The following is a 19,096-nucleotide window of genomic DNA, read 5'->3' on the forward strand; positions in this document are numbered from 1 at the left end:
TCAGAGATATGCTGAGCTCTGTTTGCCTTTGCTTGGCTTCATTCTCAGGTATGCTTTGTCAGTAGGGTGATGAGAGGGTCCTTTCCACATGATTACAGGGTCCTGAAGGCTTGTGAACTCAAGGGAGACTTTATCCCAATATCCATATCAAACGCCAAAACAGAATTGTGATTGTCCAGCTCTACTTCATGAATCTCTCTCTGGACTGACCACAAGAGTTAAGGTGGAGATGGTAATCTGATTGGTCAGCATAAATTATATGCTGACCCCTGTAAGGGGAGGAGAGGTGGAGTCCCTTGATTTACAGCCCTACCAGAGTCCCATGGAGAGAGCGAGGGGCCAATTTCCGAACAGAAAAGGAGCTAATGAACACACAAGCAATGCTTACCCACTGCCAGAGGGGTTCTCATATTTTCACTTACATTTACAAGGATTGGGAATTATTGTCCTAGAATAATTATCATTATTAATTGCTGTTTTAACTAGGATCCTCTACCAGGTATCAGAAGTCAGCTAAACCCTGATGCGACCAATGGGAATACCCTGGGAGGCACTGTTTACAGCCATTTCCAACTGTGATGTGTGTGTCTGTGTATGTTTCAGTGGGAGAAGAAGAAAGGGGAGCTGCCAAAACAAAAATCAAAATTCCCTTAAAATCCAAATCTCAATTCTTCTCTATAAATTTAAAACACAACAGAATTAACTCACATACACACACATATCCCCATCACCACCACCACCAAATGGATGCAAGCTATAAGCGTTTATTTATAAAGAGACCAAGAACATTTCTTTCTGAGCCTTTTCGTTTGTCTTGAATTGTTGTGCTCTTTCAGCCTGGGCCCCTTGGCTGAGGAAGGTCGCACCTAAGGTCCAGAGCTCTGAATAACACGACTCTTCCTTGTTGCTAGGTCTCCATGTCAAGTCCTGTTTATGTTCTTTTTCCTGGATAATTCATTTGTTTCCAGGAATCAGTAATTCTGTAATTAGTGCCCATTTCTTTTCCTTATTCCTGTCTATCAGTCTCTTCACCTTTATCCCTTCTGGCATCACCCCTCATTTCCTTAATTTTCCCTGTATTTTTTCCACTCTTTGAAATAAAATCATTTTAAGTCCTTATTTCACCCTTCTCAGCTACGGGCATTATGAACAACTGGTATGATATGAAGAGCAGATGACCTGACTCTTACAATAATATAGTGATGATGGTGATGATGAAAATGAACATAAATTGAGCCCTTATTGAGCTAGACAATCTCTATATTATCTTATTTAATCCTTACACTAACTTTATACGGTAGTGGTTCCATGTGAGTTTTATTTGGAGAGTAATTCAGGCTTTGAACTCATTTTCAGTGTTTGAGAAATTCTCAATAATATGAATTTCGATGGAATTTCCTGGTACAGAAGCCAAAAAAAAGTTCAGATACTTGTTGTTCCAGATATCCTTGTAGCTGGGGTGTGGGCACATGACCTACCCTCAGCCCAAGATAGGTACCTGCCTCAGACTTTAAATTGGTAGCTAGGGATACAAAAGGCAGGAAAGTAGAGAATTTGTTTCTCAGATAATGACGGCATAGGTGGCTTCAGCATTCACATCCCAGGGGCTGCAGGGGGCTGCAGTGTTTACGGTGGCAGCCAATGTCCAAGGCTAGTAGTAGTGGTGGATAAACTCCACTATTGCATGTCAGCAGCTCCAGTGATGAAAGTCCCCACCAACTAACTTTGGAGGATCATTTTGGCTGTGGTCTGGCTATTGCCTAGACCTCCTTCTTTCTGCCAGTTCTGAGTCTGGTTCTCCAGTCTCTGATGTTTTTAGAAACATAAAATACAATATGGATGCTGTTCCTGTAGCTGAGCAACAGAGAAGCCTTCCCCTTGAGCTCTCTCTTATTCTTACAATAAATTCCTTCCTGCCCGAATCAACCATAGCTAGTTTATATTACTCAAAAAAAAGTACTCCAATGGATACAGACATGTTATTTTTTAATTTCATTTTTAAAATGGGCAGAAGGCCTGAACAGACATTCTTCCAATGTAGACATACAGATGGCTAACAGGCACATGAAATATGCTCAACATTGCTAATTATTAGAGAAATGCAAATCATAACAAAAATGAGATACCACCTCACATCTGTCAGAATGGCTATCATCAAAAAGTCTACAAGTAACAAATGTTGGAGAGGGTGTGGAGAAAAGGAAACCCTTGTACACTGTTAGTGGGAATGTAGATTGGTGCAGCCACTATGGAAGACAGTATGGAGGTTCCTCAAGAAACTGAAAATAGAACTACCACATGATCCAGCAATTCTATTCCTGGGTATATATATATCTGGAAAAAACAAAAACATTAATTCAAAAAGATACATGCACTATTTACAATAGCCAAGATATGGAAACAACCCAAGTGCCCATCGACAGATGAATGGATTAAGAAGGTGTGATATATATAATGGAATATTACTCAGCCATAAAAAGAATGAAATTCTGCCATTTGCAGCAACATGGATGGACCTAGAGAATATTATGCTTAGCGAAGTAAGTCAGACAAAGACAAATACTATATGATATCACTTATATGTGGAGTCTAAAAAATAATACAAATGAATGTATAGGCAAAATAGAAACAGACTCACAGATATAGAAATAAACTTGTGGTTACCAAAAGGGAGAGGGATGTAGGGAGGGACCAACTAGGTGTATGGGATTAACACATACAAACTACTATATGTAAAATAGATAAGCAACAAGGATACAGCAAAGGGAATTGTAGACATTACCTTGTAACAAGCTATAATAGAGGATAATTTACAAAAATACCAAATCACTATGCTGTACACCCGAAACTAATATAATATTGTAAATCAACTATACTTCAATAAATAAAAGAAAATGGAAATTAATTTTTTAAAAAAGATTTGGTAACCCAGGCTTAGAGAAACAAATACATTGTGCAAGCTCAAGCAAACAGTATTAGAGCCAGGCTGACCTGAGAGTCTATATTCATCCACTACCCATCACATAAGCAGGGAAGATAAGACCAGTAAGTGAGATTGGTCTGAATATAACTTAGAAAGATGTCGATGTCCTTGATTAAAGTCTCAATTTGACAAAGTCTTTCCCAAAGTCACAATTATTTGGATAACCTTTCTTTGTCTAGAAAATGAAAAGTTTGGTCTAGATTTCTGGCTTCGAACTATTGGGCATGGGGTCACATACTTCCATGCTGCTAGCACCCAGCACAATACCTGATTCATAGGAGATGCTCAATAAATAGTTGTTAAATGAATCCTAACCACCTAATGCATTTTACTTGGTTTGAACTTTCAATAAAGCATACTAAAGCTCCAGCAGTTTCCAAAAGTCACTAACGTTCTCTCACCTCCAAACAGTAAGGCACCTGATGCAAACCTCCCTCAGCATTTCCGTCCTGAGTTTGAGATCATTTTCAAAAGCTCATGGAGAGATACATTAATGTATACCAAAACCATGGATGACTCCTGACTAGAGTTTTAACTTAAGAAAAGTGATTATTTTTCCCCATTTTTTTCTTTATATCTCAAGGGCATGGAGAATAATTACCCAAGAAGTAAAGAGATGGCAAGAAGACACCCCCTTCTTCCTGAAACCACTTCTGCCCAAAATAGTACCAAGAGGGCTTAGAATTTCCTCTGTATCCTCTGCCAATGGTGCTAAAAGATCAAGACCAAAAAACAGTCTCCTTCCCTCTTCGGTGCAGAAAATGCAATCCAGAACCTGCTGTAGAAGGGAGATACCCCTCTCCTGCTGCCATATCCCCTGCCTTTCCCCTCTCCACTCCCTTCTCATGGTCTTTCTCCCTTCTCTTTTTGCTCCCCCTCACCTTTTCTTCCAAACCCTACCCAGGGTTTATAGTAGCTGTCAGAGCTGGGCATGCCCATTAGCTGCAGGCAAATCTTGTTTGCCAGCAGGAAGCTGTAGGAATTCTCCCCTAGTGGTGTTTTCACTCTTTATGTGAACTTAATCCAGGGGATTAACAAATGGATCAGCTGGAGGCCTCCTCTTACCGTGACAGAACGGGCAAGTTCAAGCAGGAATAGTCCCTGAAATGTCTGGTTCTGCTGGGAGCTAAGAACACAACACCTACCGGCTCTGGGCAGGGTGTGTCCCCAGAGGAGGTCCTGGTCGCAGAGGAAATAGCTTTGCTGACGTGGTGCCTCTCGCTGCCAGCTTCATATGTGCCTTCCTTCTCCGCTCACTGCGCCCACTGTCTTGCAGCCCTAGTGCCAGCCCTCCTCATCCCTATCTGGACCCTGACTTGCCCTTATCACCTGCCACTTACTTACAAGCTTCATGATTTCTCCTGCATCTCCCCTCCAGACCCTGCCCATAATCCATTCTCTTCCTGCTGTGTCCCATATTCTACGTGTCTTAACACGGGTTCCCCAGAAGAAGAATGTGTGGCGGAGATTCTTGGGCAAGTGATTTTAGTGGGAAAATGCTCTTAGGAGAAGGAGTGTGAAGCAAGAAAGACCAGAAGAAGAGAATAAAGCAAGGATAGGATCTCAGCTGGAGTCTATCCTCAGGGTGATCCCATGGGCAGCTCTGGAGGATGAATTGCTCTACATAATAGGTTCTATCTTGAGGCAAGGGGCCTGGTATTTGGCACTGCTATGCCAGTCATGTACTGGTGGCTGGCGTGGAGAAGGAATACCTCCCAGGGGAGATGGCTCCAATTCATCCACAATTCTCCACAGAAGAGGGCAGCTGGGGGATGGATGTAGCTCCCGGTGAAGGATACCTAGATGGGACGCTGCAGCATCCACTGTATATGGATTTCAGAAGAGGAGGCTTCTGTGGCTTTAGATCAGTCTCAGTTCTCACCAGAGCATAAAGCAATCAGAGCACAGGGTGATGAGAGAGAGAGAAAAAGACGGGCAACACTGCCCGGGGGTGACGCCAAGTATGTGGTCTATGTCTAGTAAGTGTCTATAAGTGTATAATAGTGGTCACTGTGTTTTATGTAGTATGACTTCCCCCCAACTCCATCTTCTGTTACTTTATATATAAGTAACAAAATCCCAGTCTTCCATCCTGCATAACTTGAAAAAAGTTCTCTCCCAAATAATTCTAGGCTTTTCCAAAGGGTGTTATAGTCTCCCGGCTATTGCAGGCCATCGTTCCATCGGAGCCACTGCTCCAGCCTTGTCCCCGGTCATAACTGCCCCACTAATAATTATTTCCATTTATTGCCTCAAAAACATAAACATCTCCCACCTTTCATTCCTCATGTACTGAAGATTTCTTAAAGGAGTTACAAAACAAGAAAGGAAAACTTAACCTGGATACCAGACTCCTGAATATCCTGGGTATCAGACCCCTGAGTCCATCAGCCATGCCCTTTTTCACAGAAGGCCCCTCTTCCATTAGTCATTTTTCTCCTTGCTCTCAACTCTACACCCCAGAAAACAACCATCTCTTTCAAGCCCTCACTTCCCCGGGGCTCCCTGAATGCCAGACTCAAGCTTTCTCCCTAGGAAAGAGCATGGTTTGGTAAGTCTTTGGGGTATATTAATGACATTTTGAAACCACATTTTGCTTTTGACTCATTGTTTTCCTTTTCAGCTTTATTTTATTTTATCTTGTGATAATATATATTTGTCCACCTTAAACAGAGAAGTATATAATTAGATATTTAGGAAAATAATCTCTCCATGTCTTCTAAGAAAGTCATTTCCCCTGATCATCAAATTCCATGATGGTAAGATTTTTAGGGGAAACATGGCCATCCAGCTAAACCCTATATTTCCCAGCCTCCCTTGCAGCTAAGTGTGACATCATGACCAATTGGATATGCACAGAAATGATGTGTGTCATTTCTTAATCATATTATAAGGAAGGGGCATGGCTTCTCTCCTCACACCTCTTCCCACCATCTAACAAGCCACCTCGCCACATCACGTGAGCCCAGGCTAGAACTCCATTGCTTCTGTGAGCACCTAGAGCACCTAATGACAGTAAGTCACTCCATGTCCTACTGAAAGGATGATGGCACTGCGTCAATGTTGACACCTGGGGATGGCAGAACTGCAATAGAGAGAGTCCCTGAGTTTTCAACACTGTGATGATGCCAAGTCAGCCATGAAATGAGACAAACTTCTCTCTTGTCTAAGCCACTAGGTCTAGTTCAGCACCCAAACATGCATCGTAACTAATCCAGCCCAGATGGGCTGGGCTTCGTTCAGAGACTGAACCAATTGAATGGAAGCCCTGATGGCTAAGACAAAGAGGGAGTGGCTGGGGAAAACATAAAATGTTCCAAAATAACAAATGGGGAAACTGGAAGAATAATTGTTTTTAATGTCAACGTTCTCCCTCAATTAAATGTGATGTGGAAAAATACACACAAGGGAAACACGCAATTGAACCAATCACATCATAACCTCTTCCCACTGATCCATGTAACTTACATTCCTTTTTTTTTTTTTAATTTTTATTTATTTATTTATTTATTTTTGTCTGTGTTGGGTCTTCATTTCTGTGTGAGGGCTTTCTCTAGTTGTGGCAAGCTGGGGCCACTCTTCATCGCGGTGCGTGGGCCTCTCACTATCGCGGCCTCTCTTGTTGCGGAGCACAGGCTCCAGACGCGCAGGCTCAGTAATTGTGGCTCACGGGCCTAGTTGCTCCGTGGCATGTGGGATCTTCCCAGACCAGGGCTCGAACCCGCGTCCCCTGCATTGGCAGGCAGGTTCTCAACCACTGCGCCACGAGGGAAGCCCACTTACATTCCATTTTTTATACTTCCAAGAGAAAATAAATCCTTCTTGCAAGTTTATTAAGAATACCAGCAGTTTGGTTTACTTTATTATGTTTGATGTTAGGGACAATAGAAACAACAGAAACCCTTTTTGCTTTTTTTTGCAAATGGTATAAAATTAATTTTTAGAGTAAAATCACCCCTTTCTGATGCTCTAACATTCAAGTCCCCATGATGACACTTGACACATTGACGCAATATTTTCAGGTTATCCCAAAACATCATGCACACCCCAAAATGCCTCAAATGCCTGGTATTAGCTGCAGGAACCAAGATGTCTACAGTCTATATTTTTTCTTTATAGAAGGATTTTACAGAGTTTTATAGTGAGGGATTATGATGAGAGTTTAGCTAGGCACACTTTTTTTTTTTTAAATAAAGAAGCCATTATATATTTACTTGTTATAGAGATGATCAGATTTCCCCAAATGTCCTCCAAACAGGCTGGTTATCTTGTTCAAGGAGGTTTATCCTATCATACTGCCAACAAGGTGACTTAGAGCTGAGATGGACTTATTTAGCTTGTTTCTTCACTTCTGGAAACCTCTCCCCACATGTCGCCCATGCCTGTGTGCCTTTTGAATCCTGCTTTTCTCCATAGTTCCTTTTTGGGAAAACCTTCCTACTTCATTCTTCTCAGTCTTAACCCGTCCATTCCCCAAATTCTCACATCACCCATGGAATCTTCTTCTATAGTTTATGAACACTTATTGTTCCCATATGGGGTTTCTGTACCACAAGACTTAGCCCTTCGGCACATGATGGTTTGTACGGATCAGGGTTTTTTCAAGTGTATAGTTTTCTCTCCCCAACTAGATTCTTAGATGCAGAGATCACATCTTACCCTGCTCCTTCAGTTCCTGTAGATCTGACCATCTCCTAGATGCATAGGAGATGCTTAATATTGAGTATTAGGTATTCAATTAAAATGATGGATTGGTTGTTAAAACTTCCAAGTATCTTTAATTCCTTCTTCTATTACATCTTTAAAATTTTCTCATCAACTAGTGTGTATGTGTGTGCGCATATAAATGTATGTGTTCATTTAGTTAACAAATATTTATCGAGTACCTAGTATGTGTCAGGCAGAATGCTGACTGCTGGTGTCAAAAACTGGACGTGACAAGACCTTGGTTTTCTTTGTCCTGGGTAGGTGATGGAATAGTTATTTAGAGAAAGAGCAAGTCAGGAGAAGGAGCTGACTTGAGTAGAAGAGCCAGGATGGAGATGTGTCATGCTCAAAGTTCAAGGGAGACATTCAGGTAGTACTTAGAAATGTGATTCTAGGAGCACATGTGGGGATTTGGTCTGGATGTAGATCTCTGGGAGACATTTGCCTGGGGAAGACACCAAACATTTGCTGGATCCATGGGTCCAGTTAAGTCTTCTAGAGGGACAGGAAAAGAAAGAAAGGTTTGAGCAGACAATGGTATTATATATGACAAGTAAAACACTTGGAAGGAACTCCACTGAGGTTTAGGTGACCTAAAAATCATATTTAATCTGTAAACAACCATCTGCAGTAAGGGCTTGGAGAAATGGGGGTAATTCTGGGGTCACTGCTAGGAATCGCCTGCCCCTCATTTGTCTGAATGTTTTGAACCCTAGTCTTATGATGCTTGGTTGGGTTGGCAGATAGGCCAGGGGATACAGGTTCTGGCCCGACTCTACCACAAGGAGCAGACAAATAAGAAGAGTCTGACGATCCTGGACTACACCTACCAGAGGGTCAGAATCAGGGTTTCACCCATTTTCTTTTTCCCTTGAGTTAATACAAAGTGTGGGTCTGGTCCTAGTTCTGCCACAGGTTAATGCTATTGCCTTGGGCAGCTATCACTTCTTTGGGGCTTAGGTTATATCTATAAGAAGAAGGGGTGAATTAAATAATTTTTAGGACAACTCAATACTCCAAAATTCTCTGCTTGAGACAGATCAGATGATGTGAAACCACTTTGGTTTAGAGATGTCTTCTGACACTCAGATCAGGTCCAAATGCATCCTGGATACTTGTGGTCCCCTGGACAGTCTTCAGTGAAAGGAACAATCAGAAATCTTGCCTCTCTTACAGCCAAGAACCAGGAAATCAGAATGCTGGCACCCGGGTCAGTGTGCATCTTGAGGCCTAGCAATATCCCCCTTGCTGCCTAAATTGATATCTGAAACTGCGTCATTAGAAAAGAGTATTTTTTTAAGAGCTGTGTTTCATAACTTCGGGTCTTCAGACCCCTAGGTGGTAAATGATGTTGTTTACTAGGTGGTATGGGTAACTATAGGATAACTGCTGTGAATCCCCTGAGGGCATCAATTTAACTCAACATTTTAAGAGAAAAAGCAATTTCAAGTTAACCTGAACACTATGGAGCAGAGTACAAACTTTGTATTTGGCCTAAAGATTGCATAAGAGATATCAATGAAACCTGGCGTTTCCTGGTTGCTGTGGGTTATGTGCTTCTTTCACAAGGACCAAAACCTCTCTCTTTTGTTAAGAAGCCCTGGCGCTATTGCAAGGCATGTCTTTGCACGATGGATCTATGAGGTATTTAGCACTCTCGAGTACCTGAGAATTTCTTCTTGAGCTAGAACAATTTATGTTTTTTTTGCCTGTAGAAAAAGCAAGGGCCCCAATCTGGAGAATTTGGGCTGACACTGTTCAGATGATTTTTGTCTTTACCAGAACATTCTCTTATGGAGGGGGTTGGAGCAATTTAGCATTGAAGGATCTGGTTCCAGTCATTACATAATGAGCTCATAAAAGAGTAGCTGGGTATGGCTTTAGAAGACCTAAAATTCCCTTCGAGTCATGATTTGATTACCTAGAAAATGCAGAGTATCTAATCATTTGGACCCAAATAGTTGGTTTTGCTCTTGTAAACTCCTGACTGAAAGCAATTATTCCCCAAGTTCTAGAGACAAATGAACTGTAGGAGAGCAGCTGTAGAACTTGTAAGACAATATGATAATTACCAAGTTTGACATGTGCTATGACAACAGTCTTGCTCATCAATAGTTTCACTCTAAAAACAGTCACTGAATGTTGGGCAGCCAGTGTTCAATTCTACATGCCAGAGGGAGGGCGTGGTAGTGCCGAAAATCCAACGCAACAGATAATCCCCGAATCATCTGTTGTTTGGCCTCAGGAGGTATCATGTTTTTAATTTTTCAAATTTTTTGGCAGCAGATTCACATCCTTTAATTAGATCCTATGCAAGTTATTGTCAATATCAGCGTCACTTTCTGGACAGACACTCATGGCTGGCAGGAAAGGCCACCCTGGGCAGCAAGAGAAATTCATTTGGGGATTAAAAATTAGCAGGAGACAATTCTGACACAGATAATCCTCATGCGGATAATTAAGTGTTGACTGGCACGTAGGGAGATGCATTTACAGCAGAGTGTGCAATGCTGTTGTATAATTGGGTTGGTAGAGGGAAAATCTTCACTTCCTATAGCAGAGTTGCTCAGTGAATGTAAAACAAAGCTACACGGAAAACCAGCCACCTGAAGACCAAGATTTCAAATCACAAACTGAAGCAACGATGAGAATATCTCAACCCAAGGGTGTTACAGAGGCTTGAGGTTGGATGGGGGTAGTTGTTGATGGTTTAATAGTTTTCAAAGTATATTAAATATTACTCTAACCAGGGATCTTTTCTGAGTTCTCTCCCTTATCTAAAGCCCTCTGGTTTCCTTTTTTAAATCTCTAGCTAGGGTTTTACAGAGAGCTTGTGTTTAGCATACTCCAAGTGACACTGGTACAACTTAGGGAAGGGAAAATGGTCTGTGGAGGAATACTTCCCTACATCTCCTACTCTTTTCAATGGGAACATTGTTATCGATCTTACAGGAGAGTTCTAAGGACTAGAGAAAATGTTTGTAAAGCACTTGGTACTGCTACATAGGAAGCAACAAATCTGTAATAGATATGTCTCACTCTCCTTAATAATTTGAGTTAAGAATTAAGAATATCTTATTCTTATTAATGATAATATCCCAATGGCAATTAATGATAATATCTCAATGGCAATATCACCTACTACTGGTGTGTTGAGAAGAATAAAATAAATAATCTAAAAGACAAGCTCTTTGAAAACAAATAGCACTACCTTGTAGAATTTACTTTTCAGCAAGTAGGCCCAGTGGCAAAAATTAAGATTTTGGACTATTTGGGTGGAGCAAATTTAGATGTTTAGACATTAGATGGAAGATTACAGAAGATCCTCTGCAAATTTCTTCAAGAAAATAATACTTGCCCACCCATCCAGGGTAGACCAAGGGTAGTTGTGACTTCTGGTTACTCCTTCTTATCCATTGTTTCCTGTTCTGGCTATGCCAAGAAGGCATCCATTGGAACTTGAGGCTGCTTGCATATGGGAAATGCACTGAACACAGCATGTTCAAATCACTTGTTCATAATTCATTCATTTGGAGTCGTGAAAAGTATTTCCTGCCACATGATATGTCCTCATAAATATTTGTTGAGTGAATGTAGGAAATGCAGGAAACCTATCAATAGGTGTGTGACTATAGAATCTTAACACTGAAAGGAATCTTTCTACTTGAAATCATCTATTTCAAGTAGAAAGCACACTTATGGATACCAAGAGGGAAAGGGGTGGGGGTGGGGGAGGGATCAACTGGGAGATTGGAATTGACATATACACACTAGTATATATAAAATAGATAACTAATAAGAACCTACTGTATAGCACAGGGAACTTTACTCAATACTCTGTAATGACTTATACGGGAATAGAATCTAAAAAAGAGTGGATATATGTATATGTATAACTGATTCACTTTGCTGTACAGCAGAAACTAATACAACATTGTAAATCAACTATATGCCAATAAAATTAATTTAAAAATAAATAAAAGCATAAATTAAAAAAATTAAAAATGAAAAAAAATCATCTGTTTCAAGTAAAAAATAAACTATTCTTTTAGTCCGTTCAGGCTGCTATAACAAATACCACAGAATGGGTGGCTTATAAACTCATAGTTCTAGAATCTGGAAGTCCGAGATCAGGGTGCCAGCCTGGTCAAGTGAGGGCCCCTTTCTGGGTCACAGACTTATTGTGTCCTCACATGGCAGAAGGCACTACGCTAGCTAGTTCTCTGAGGCCTTTTTTCTTTCTTTCTTTTTTTTTTTTTTTTTTGGTAAAAGAGCATTAATCTCATTCATGAGAACTCCCTTATGACCTAATCACCTGCAAAAGACCCCAGTTCCTAATACCATCACCTTGGGCATTAGGTTTTCAACATACGAATTTGGGGAGGACACAGATATTTGTACCAGAGCAACAACTTAAATATTTTCAATAGAAGATGTGTTAAATAAATTTTGCAACCATTAAATGGAACACTATACAGCTGATAAAAAGGAGGTGTGCTTTTATGTATTGTCAAGGCAAGGTGTTCCTCATATTTTATTTCAAAAAGAAATAAGTCAGAAATGCACTATATAATTCCGTTTGCATTTTAAAGTACAATATAAATGTTTTAATATGCCTAGAAATGTCTGGAATGATCAAAGAAATTTGAACAGTGGTTATCTCTAGGGCATAGGTTGGAGAGGTGGATAAAATAAGAGAAATGAGGGGAAACTACCATTTTGTTTCATGAAATATTGTGCCATTTGAGTTTTAAAAACAAGCGTATGTTACCTTCACAATAATTAAAAAGAAACTAAAAAACTCCACATAGTTCAGCTTTCTTTTCTTTTAACTTTTTAAAAAAATTAATTTATTTTAATTTCAACCTTGTTGAAGTATAATTGACAAGATTCTATGATATTTACAGTATATATTGTGGTGATTTGATAAATGTATTCATTGTGAAATGATTCCCCCCATCTAGTTAATTAACAAATCCATCACCTCACGTATTTGTCCTTTTTTTTTTTTTTTTTTTTTTGGTAAGAACAGTTAAGCTTTACTCTTTTAGCAATTTTCAATTATATAATACAGTGTCACCAACTATAGTCACCATGTTTTACATTAGTAAACATCCTCAGACCTCATTCATCTTATAGCTGAAAGTTTGTACCCCTGTACCAACCTCTCTCTATTTCCCTGAGCCCTGGCAACCACTTTTCTACTCTCTGTTTCTATGAGTTTGACTTTTTTTTTAAAGATTATACCTGTAAGTGATACCATGCAGTATTTATCCATCAATGGATGAATGAATAAAGAAGATGTGGTATGAATATGCAGTGGAATATTATTCAGCCCTGAGAAAGAAGGAAACCCTATCATTTGCAATAACATGGATGAAGCTGGAGGGCATTATCCTAAGTGAAATAAGCCAGAGAAAGACAAATACTGTACGGTATCACTTATATGTGGAATTATCTTTCTTCTTTCACAGAAGAAGAAACTAAAACTCAGAGAAATTCCAAAGGTAGAAGCTTGTAACTGAAAGACAACTTTGCAATCATTGAGTCTACCCTCCTCATAGTACAGATACAGAAACTGAGGCACAAAGAAGGCAGTCAAGTTATGGTTTCAAAGACTAAAGCCTGACTCACTCATTTTGGATGATGTAAGTGTTGGCTTCAGACAATTTGGTGGGCAGCATTGATTCTCCTATTTATTAAAATGTCAGAAAGGGTACTGATGGCACCTCCTAAAAGGCTTGCAGGTGGTGTTCTCCAAAACACAATCCTCAAACCTCGAAGAAGATAAAAACTAATATTCTAGCTCAATGATAAAAATAATGTATATTTAGGATATCAAAGCAAGGACAGTTCATTAAAAAAAAAAACCTATGAAAGTCAAAGACAGACATATGTATCTATTTATATATACATATTTATATAAACTTATAAAATACATGTACAATAAACCACATTTAAAAGCTATGGAATATTAAACAGGAAAAAGCCAGACTTCAAAGACATTTGCTCAATAATTTACTTCTTCTCAAGTTACACTTTGTGTATGTCCCAGTGGAAGATAATATTGCCTCTGAAATTTTAACGGGAGTGTAAAGAAATCCAAATTTATTTATACACTCTTGTTTAACTGATCATATTAATGTAAGAACATAGTGGCCATATTTTGATGCAGTAAGATTGTCTCTTGTTACATACCGCAAACCAATTTTGTAGCTAAAACATATCACTCGGGGTTGGCTGAGTTGGTTCTGGTCTCGTTGGCTGTGCCTGTGCTTTTGTCTGTGTTACACACAGAGAAGTGGAAAATTGAGACCATTCCTTGAATAGCTCAAGCCTCAAATGAACATTTGTCCAATAATTTGGATATTTTGATTGTAATAGAATAATTCCCAATTTGCCCCAATTCTTCGCCTCACTCTGCCCATGCAGAACATAAAATAAACCAAGTTTACGGAAGGGCTGTTATCAGAAGAAAGGATGCTGAGAAGTTAATGTATCTATATTATGATTCAGCCCGAGGTGCCAAAGCAGTACCTGTATTAAATCACGCATCGGAATCGTGTCTGAGCAGATGAGCTGTGTCCACCTTCCTCTGGCTCTCCACAAAGTCTCCCGAAGGAGATGTTGGCATTTTCATGTGCCAGGAAAATAGAAGCTGAAGTCAAGAAAACCGCCACATCTGGAACAGGAGGAAAGATTTCACTGGAAAGAACTTGACAAACTCTGAAAACAAAGTTCTAGACTTTACTAATTTATTTTGGCTGCAAAGCCGAGCTCAATGCAAAGCTCAAAGAGGATTTGTCCGAGGCCCCTTTCAAAGAAATAAAGAGCCAACCCAAGCTAAAATTAATGCATCGACTGCATAAACAGTCGAGATAGTTATCTGATACTGAGGGAATCGAGCCACACTAGGCCTTTTTGTTATTTATGGGATTATTATTGGAGGAAACAGAAGCAATTAGATATCCCCTTGCTCTCAGAGCAGGGGAAGGAAAAAAGGTGTCAAACATAGTTTTTCAATTTGGTCTCTTGATCATTTGGTTCTCGCTACATCTTAAAATCCAAATATACATACACCCCTGGTGCCCCACGCACTGGGCTCTCAGCTGTTCCTTTGACTATTTCTCCTTTATCCTTTAAGAACTCCATGGGTTTTGCATGATGTATGGAAAGATTTTAAAATATCTTAAAAATAGAAGCTGTAACTTGAAAAACAAAGTACATCTATTATGGTATGTGAGTACAAAAGTAATGCCTATATGTAGATATACATTGTAGAAAATAGAGAGGAAAAGAACCCTAAGAATCACTTGTATTGTAGAAAACATTTGCCATTCTTTTGTCTGCCCAGCTTTTGAAGCTCCTGCTCTGGGAAGATTCCCCAAAGTGTGAGTCTTTTCAGGAGTCAAGCGAGGGCGTGGCATGTACCCTTTTGGTTTGAATCTGGACGGACGGACACAGAAGCAGAGTGGGGAGTTCATCTTGGTGGCAAGAGCATCACGTCTGATCTCCAGAGCCCTCAGTGATGGGGTGCGGCGTCTGTCCAGTGTTGGCAGTGGCCACGGTGCCCGCTGGGACCTCTAGGGTAAGATGACAGAAGTGGCAGGGTTCTCACCCTGTGGACCCTGTGGGGTGACTTGGTTGTGGTCCTGGCTGCAGAGGGCTTCCTTCCCTTGTGTCTGCCTGTTTCCCAGGCCTGTCCTCTAGATTCTCCAATGCTCCCACGGGTTCCCCAATATCCATGCAGTAAATTCTTTTTCTGCTTAAGTGAGGCAGGGAAGGTTTCTGTCGCTTGCAGTTTAGAACCTGGACAAGTACTCCTATAATTCCTTTACTCAGAGATACGCCCTCATGAATATTTTAACAGATAGTGTTCTGGTCTTTCTTCTGTACCTATTTTGCCATATGAGGGCAGAGTCCTTAATACCTGGTTTGGAGAGCAGTATGAAAGACTTACCTTGCCTTAGATGTGCAGATAGGGGTTTATTTCCTGCTTGCCTCAGAGGTCCAAAGGCATATTTGTAATTTTCCTTAGCTTCCAGCCGAGGTGACTGGGGATATAAAAATTTCCAGAGTACCCACTGGGACACCTGCAGCATGTGACATTTTTCTCTCATGTTGATGGGAAGAGTTGTGATTTCATTTCTGAGTGCCTACTGTTTACCGGGTCCTTTACTGAGTGCTTTACAGAGACAGGTTAGTGCATCTGTTCCTCATAAAATTCCTAGGTAGTAGTTTCCATGAGGTAGATATTGTTATTGCTCCAATTTTACAGAGGCGCAAACTGAGGTTTACAAATATTAATTAGCTTGTCTAAGTTTATAAGCAGGAAGGGGTAGCTCCAGAATTTGTACCCAGCTTGGCAGACTCCAAAGACTTCTCTCTAAACCACATCAACAAATTTACCCCCAGGTCGGGCTGCTGGAGCCCTTAGGTCATTTGTATGCTGGCTTTCCCTCGATTCCATGGCTGGCTAATTAGAACAGGAGTGTTTTACTGTAATCCTGCTCTGTTAGGGCACTGTTTAATGCCAGCAGATAATGAAGAAATAGATGGCATACTCTTAATTCAAGGCTCAATAATAAAAGTCACATGCCTTCAGAGAGCACATTGTGGTTTACACAGCATTTAATACAGATCATCTCACTTAATGCCATGAAATGACTAGAGAACAATAACAAAGAATAATGCCAAAATATGCAAAGTAACTTGGGGCTTAGAGAAAAAAGGGAAGGGAGAGGAGGTGAGGTTAATGAGGGTGGACTGCTAAGGGAAAATGTTTTTTTAGGAATTTCTGGAAGTCAATTTTAGTGCTTGATGGTGAATAGGTGGAGGGAATTTCACTACTGAGTTGTTTATGCATATAACTGTCAGCGGTCTGTATTGAGTTTGGTGGGATATGTTTTTAAATCTTGATGTGATTGATGGGCTTGACATTTATTGGTTCCTGTTAAAATGGAATCTTTTGCAAGGATTGGTCCAGCAAGAGGGGTGAGTGGATGGGCTTAATTAAACCTCTCTCGGAGCCATGGTGTACCATCACCCCTTAGATCTATAAAACAGCCCTGACACAAGGTCTTATTCCTGGCTGATGATGAGCCCACCATGGACACAGCTGTGCTGTCCTTGTCCTCAAGAAGCCTTATGTTGGGGAGAAAGAGATGAATGTGAAAGAACTGGGGGTGGGGGAGGGGAGGTACTCCTGCTGTTCTGCCTCTGAAGCGGGCTTCATGGAGGAAGTGTGATAAGTGACACTTTCTGGTGCCTAGAGTAACAAAACCCTGTTGGAAAGGCACATGTTCTAGCAAAGTTGGGGTTTTCAGGTCAGCTATGACAAAGCTCCCTTGGATGTGTTGTAAACAGAATGTCAGACAGGTTGAAGATCATCGTCAGAGAGCTTAAAGCACCCGTAATTTTGAAAAGTACAATCCGAGTGAAATTGGTTTGCATCAAAATAAACGAATCTCCACCCCAATGTTCATTGCAGCACTGTTTACAATCGCCAGGTCATGGAAGCAACCTAAATGCCCATTGACAGACGAATGGATAAAGAAGATGTCGTACATATACACAATGGAATATTAGTCAGCCATAAAAAGGAACAAAATGGGGTCATTTGTAGAGATGCAGATGGACCTAGAGACTGTCATACAGTGAAGTAAGTCAGAAAGAGAAAAACAAATATCGTATATTAACACATATATGTGGAATCTAGAAAAATGGTACAGATGAACTGGTCTGCAGGGCAGAAATAGAGACACAGATGTAGAGAACAAACGTATGGACAACAAGGGGGGAAAGCATGTGGGGTGGTGGTGGTGGTGGGATGAATTGGGAGATTGGGATTGACATATATACACTAATATGTGTAAAATAGATAACTAATAAGAACCTGTTGTATAAAAAAAATATAAAATTCAAAAAAAAATAGGAGCTGCATCAAAATAAATAAATAAATAAATAATAAAGGAATTTCTTGCTAAAACAAAGAATGGCCAGGTGCTTGCTTTGTCCTTTTTCTTTTTCTTTTTTTCTCTAAATTGCTTTCTTTCCCTCCAAACAATTAAACCTGAGTAACTGAGAGCGATCAGGTGACTGTAAGTGTCAACAGTTTCCCCATCCTCTCCTTTCTCTTAATGAGCTTGCATTTTCTTCATAACTATATTTGAAAGTCACATTTTCTTTTCTTTGAGACTTGAACCAAGATGAAAGGAGACCAGTGGGGCAGAGACACATCTAGGGAGGTGGTGGTGGGAACTGGCTTCAAAGGGCAGCCTCTGGACGGCCCTGGACTCACGATACCCTTCGCTTTTCCTGCCAGCGGTTTTCTCCCCTGGTGAGAACGCAGCCTAGAAGCACAAAGCTATTTGGAGGATCCAGGTTGGTGCCAAATCTGAGCATCTAGTTTCAATTGGCCGCAAACTAAGACATTCTCAAGGGAAAACTTGATGATGACCATTTTATCAATAACTTTCCATTGTCATGCAAATTAGATACAAGGGCATTGACTCCGGAGCCTTGGATGGGTCTGTGTAAACGGGGTGTTGTACTGAGACCAACTCCTGGTAATGACTTTGCAGGGCAAAAACGGGTCTCTCCCACCCACAGCTCCAGCTTACTGCTGCAGCCCCTCCTGTCTCATCCATCGTGAACCAGGAGGCGCTGCTCATTAGAAGGGAAACCATTACAAGGGAGAGAATTTGCTTTGTCTTCTTGGTTGTGGTGTCCTATGTCCTCAGGCTTTCTCTGCAACGGCCGGAGGTCAGAAATGGCGCTGGCATGCAGGGTGTTTTCCCCTGAGCTCCCCCGCTAAAGCAGGTGGCGTTTATTTCACAGGCAGTGTTTATTTCACAGGCAGGTGAAGTCTCCACAAACCTCAACATCCAAATGGGGTTTCCCCGGTGCTGCCCGTGGCTCCGGCTCCCGGTCAGAGAAGGTGGGACACACGGCATCCAGACTGGAGATATTTGACCAGGCACAGAAAAAAGCTGGCGTTCTCCTTTCCTCTGAGAGCCTGCTAGGTGCACTCAGTGAGCTGGATATAAGACCTGGGTTCTGAAACAGTGACTTTCCGTGTCTACCCCCGAGCCTGATGCCTCTGTGGTATCTGCTTCTCTGGTCTCTGCCCATCTTTCGAGGATCAACCCCCGTCACCCTACCACACTACAAGAGTCTTCTTCTCTGAATTACACACCACTTATTGTCTAAATCACTCAGATGACAAATGTCTTATGTGGCAAAATATTGTTATTTGTTTCTCCAGCAGGGCTGTAGATGTGTTGTGTGTTTTTTTTTAATAAATTTATTTATTTAATTTATTTATTTTTGGCTGCATTGGGTTTTCACTGCTGCGCGCAGGCTTTCTCTAGTTGCAGCGAGCAGGGGCCAATCTTTGTCGCAGTG

The 19,096-nt window shown here is 40.8% G+C and overlaps 2 long non-coding RNA genes across 3 annotated transcripts in view; both read left to right on the forward strand.

Annotated features, from left to right (window-relative positions):
- LOC309611731 overlaps nucleotides 1–18,764 on the forward strand; it is a 36,410-nt gene extending 17,646 nt beyond the window's left edge. The window contains exons 2-3 of one of the 2 annotated variants that reach the window (XR_014234703.1): nucleotides 13,165–15,278; nucleotides 17,200–18,764. This is a non-coding gene — a long non-coding RNA (uncharacterized lncRNA). Of the gene's footprint in view, nucleotides 1–13,164 lie in introns of both variants that reach the window. The other variant, XR_014234704.1, reaches the window with a different exon arrangement.
- Nucleotides 1–19,096, forward strand: part of LOC309611737 — a 274,615-nt gene that overhangs the window by 21,620 nt on the left and 233,899 nt on the right. The gene's annotated exons all lie outside the window — the stretch shown is intronic.

Source organism: Balaenoptera borealis (genome assembly GCF_965194805.1).
Source record: "Balaenoptera borealis genome assembly, chromosome: 15".
In the NCBI taxonomy this organism is placed as follows: domain Eukaryota; kingdom Metazoa; phylum Chordata; class Mammalia; order Artiodactyla; family Balaenopteridae; genus Balaenoptera; species Balaenoptera borealis.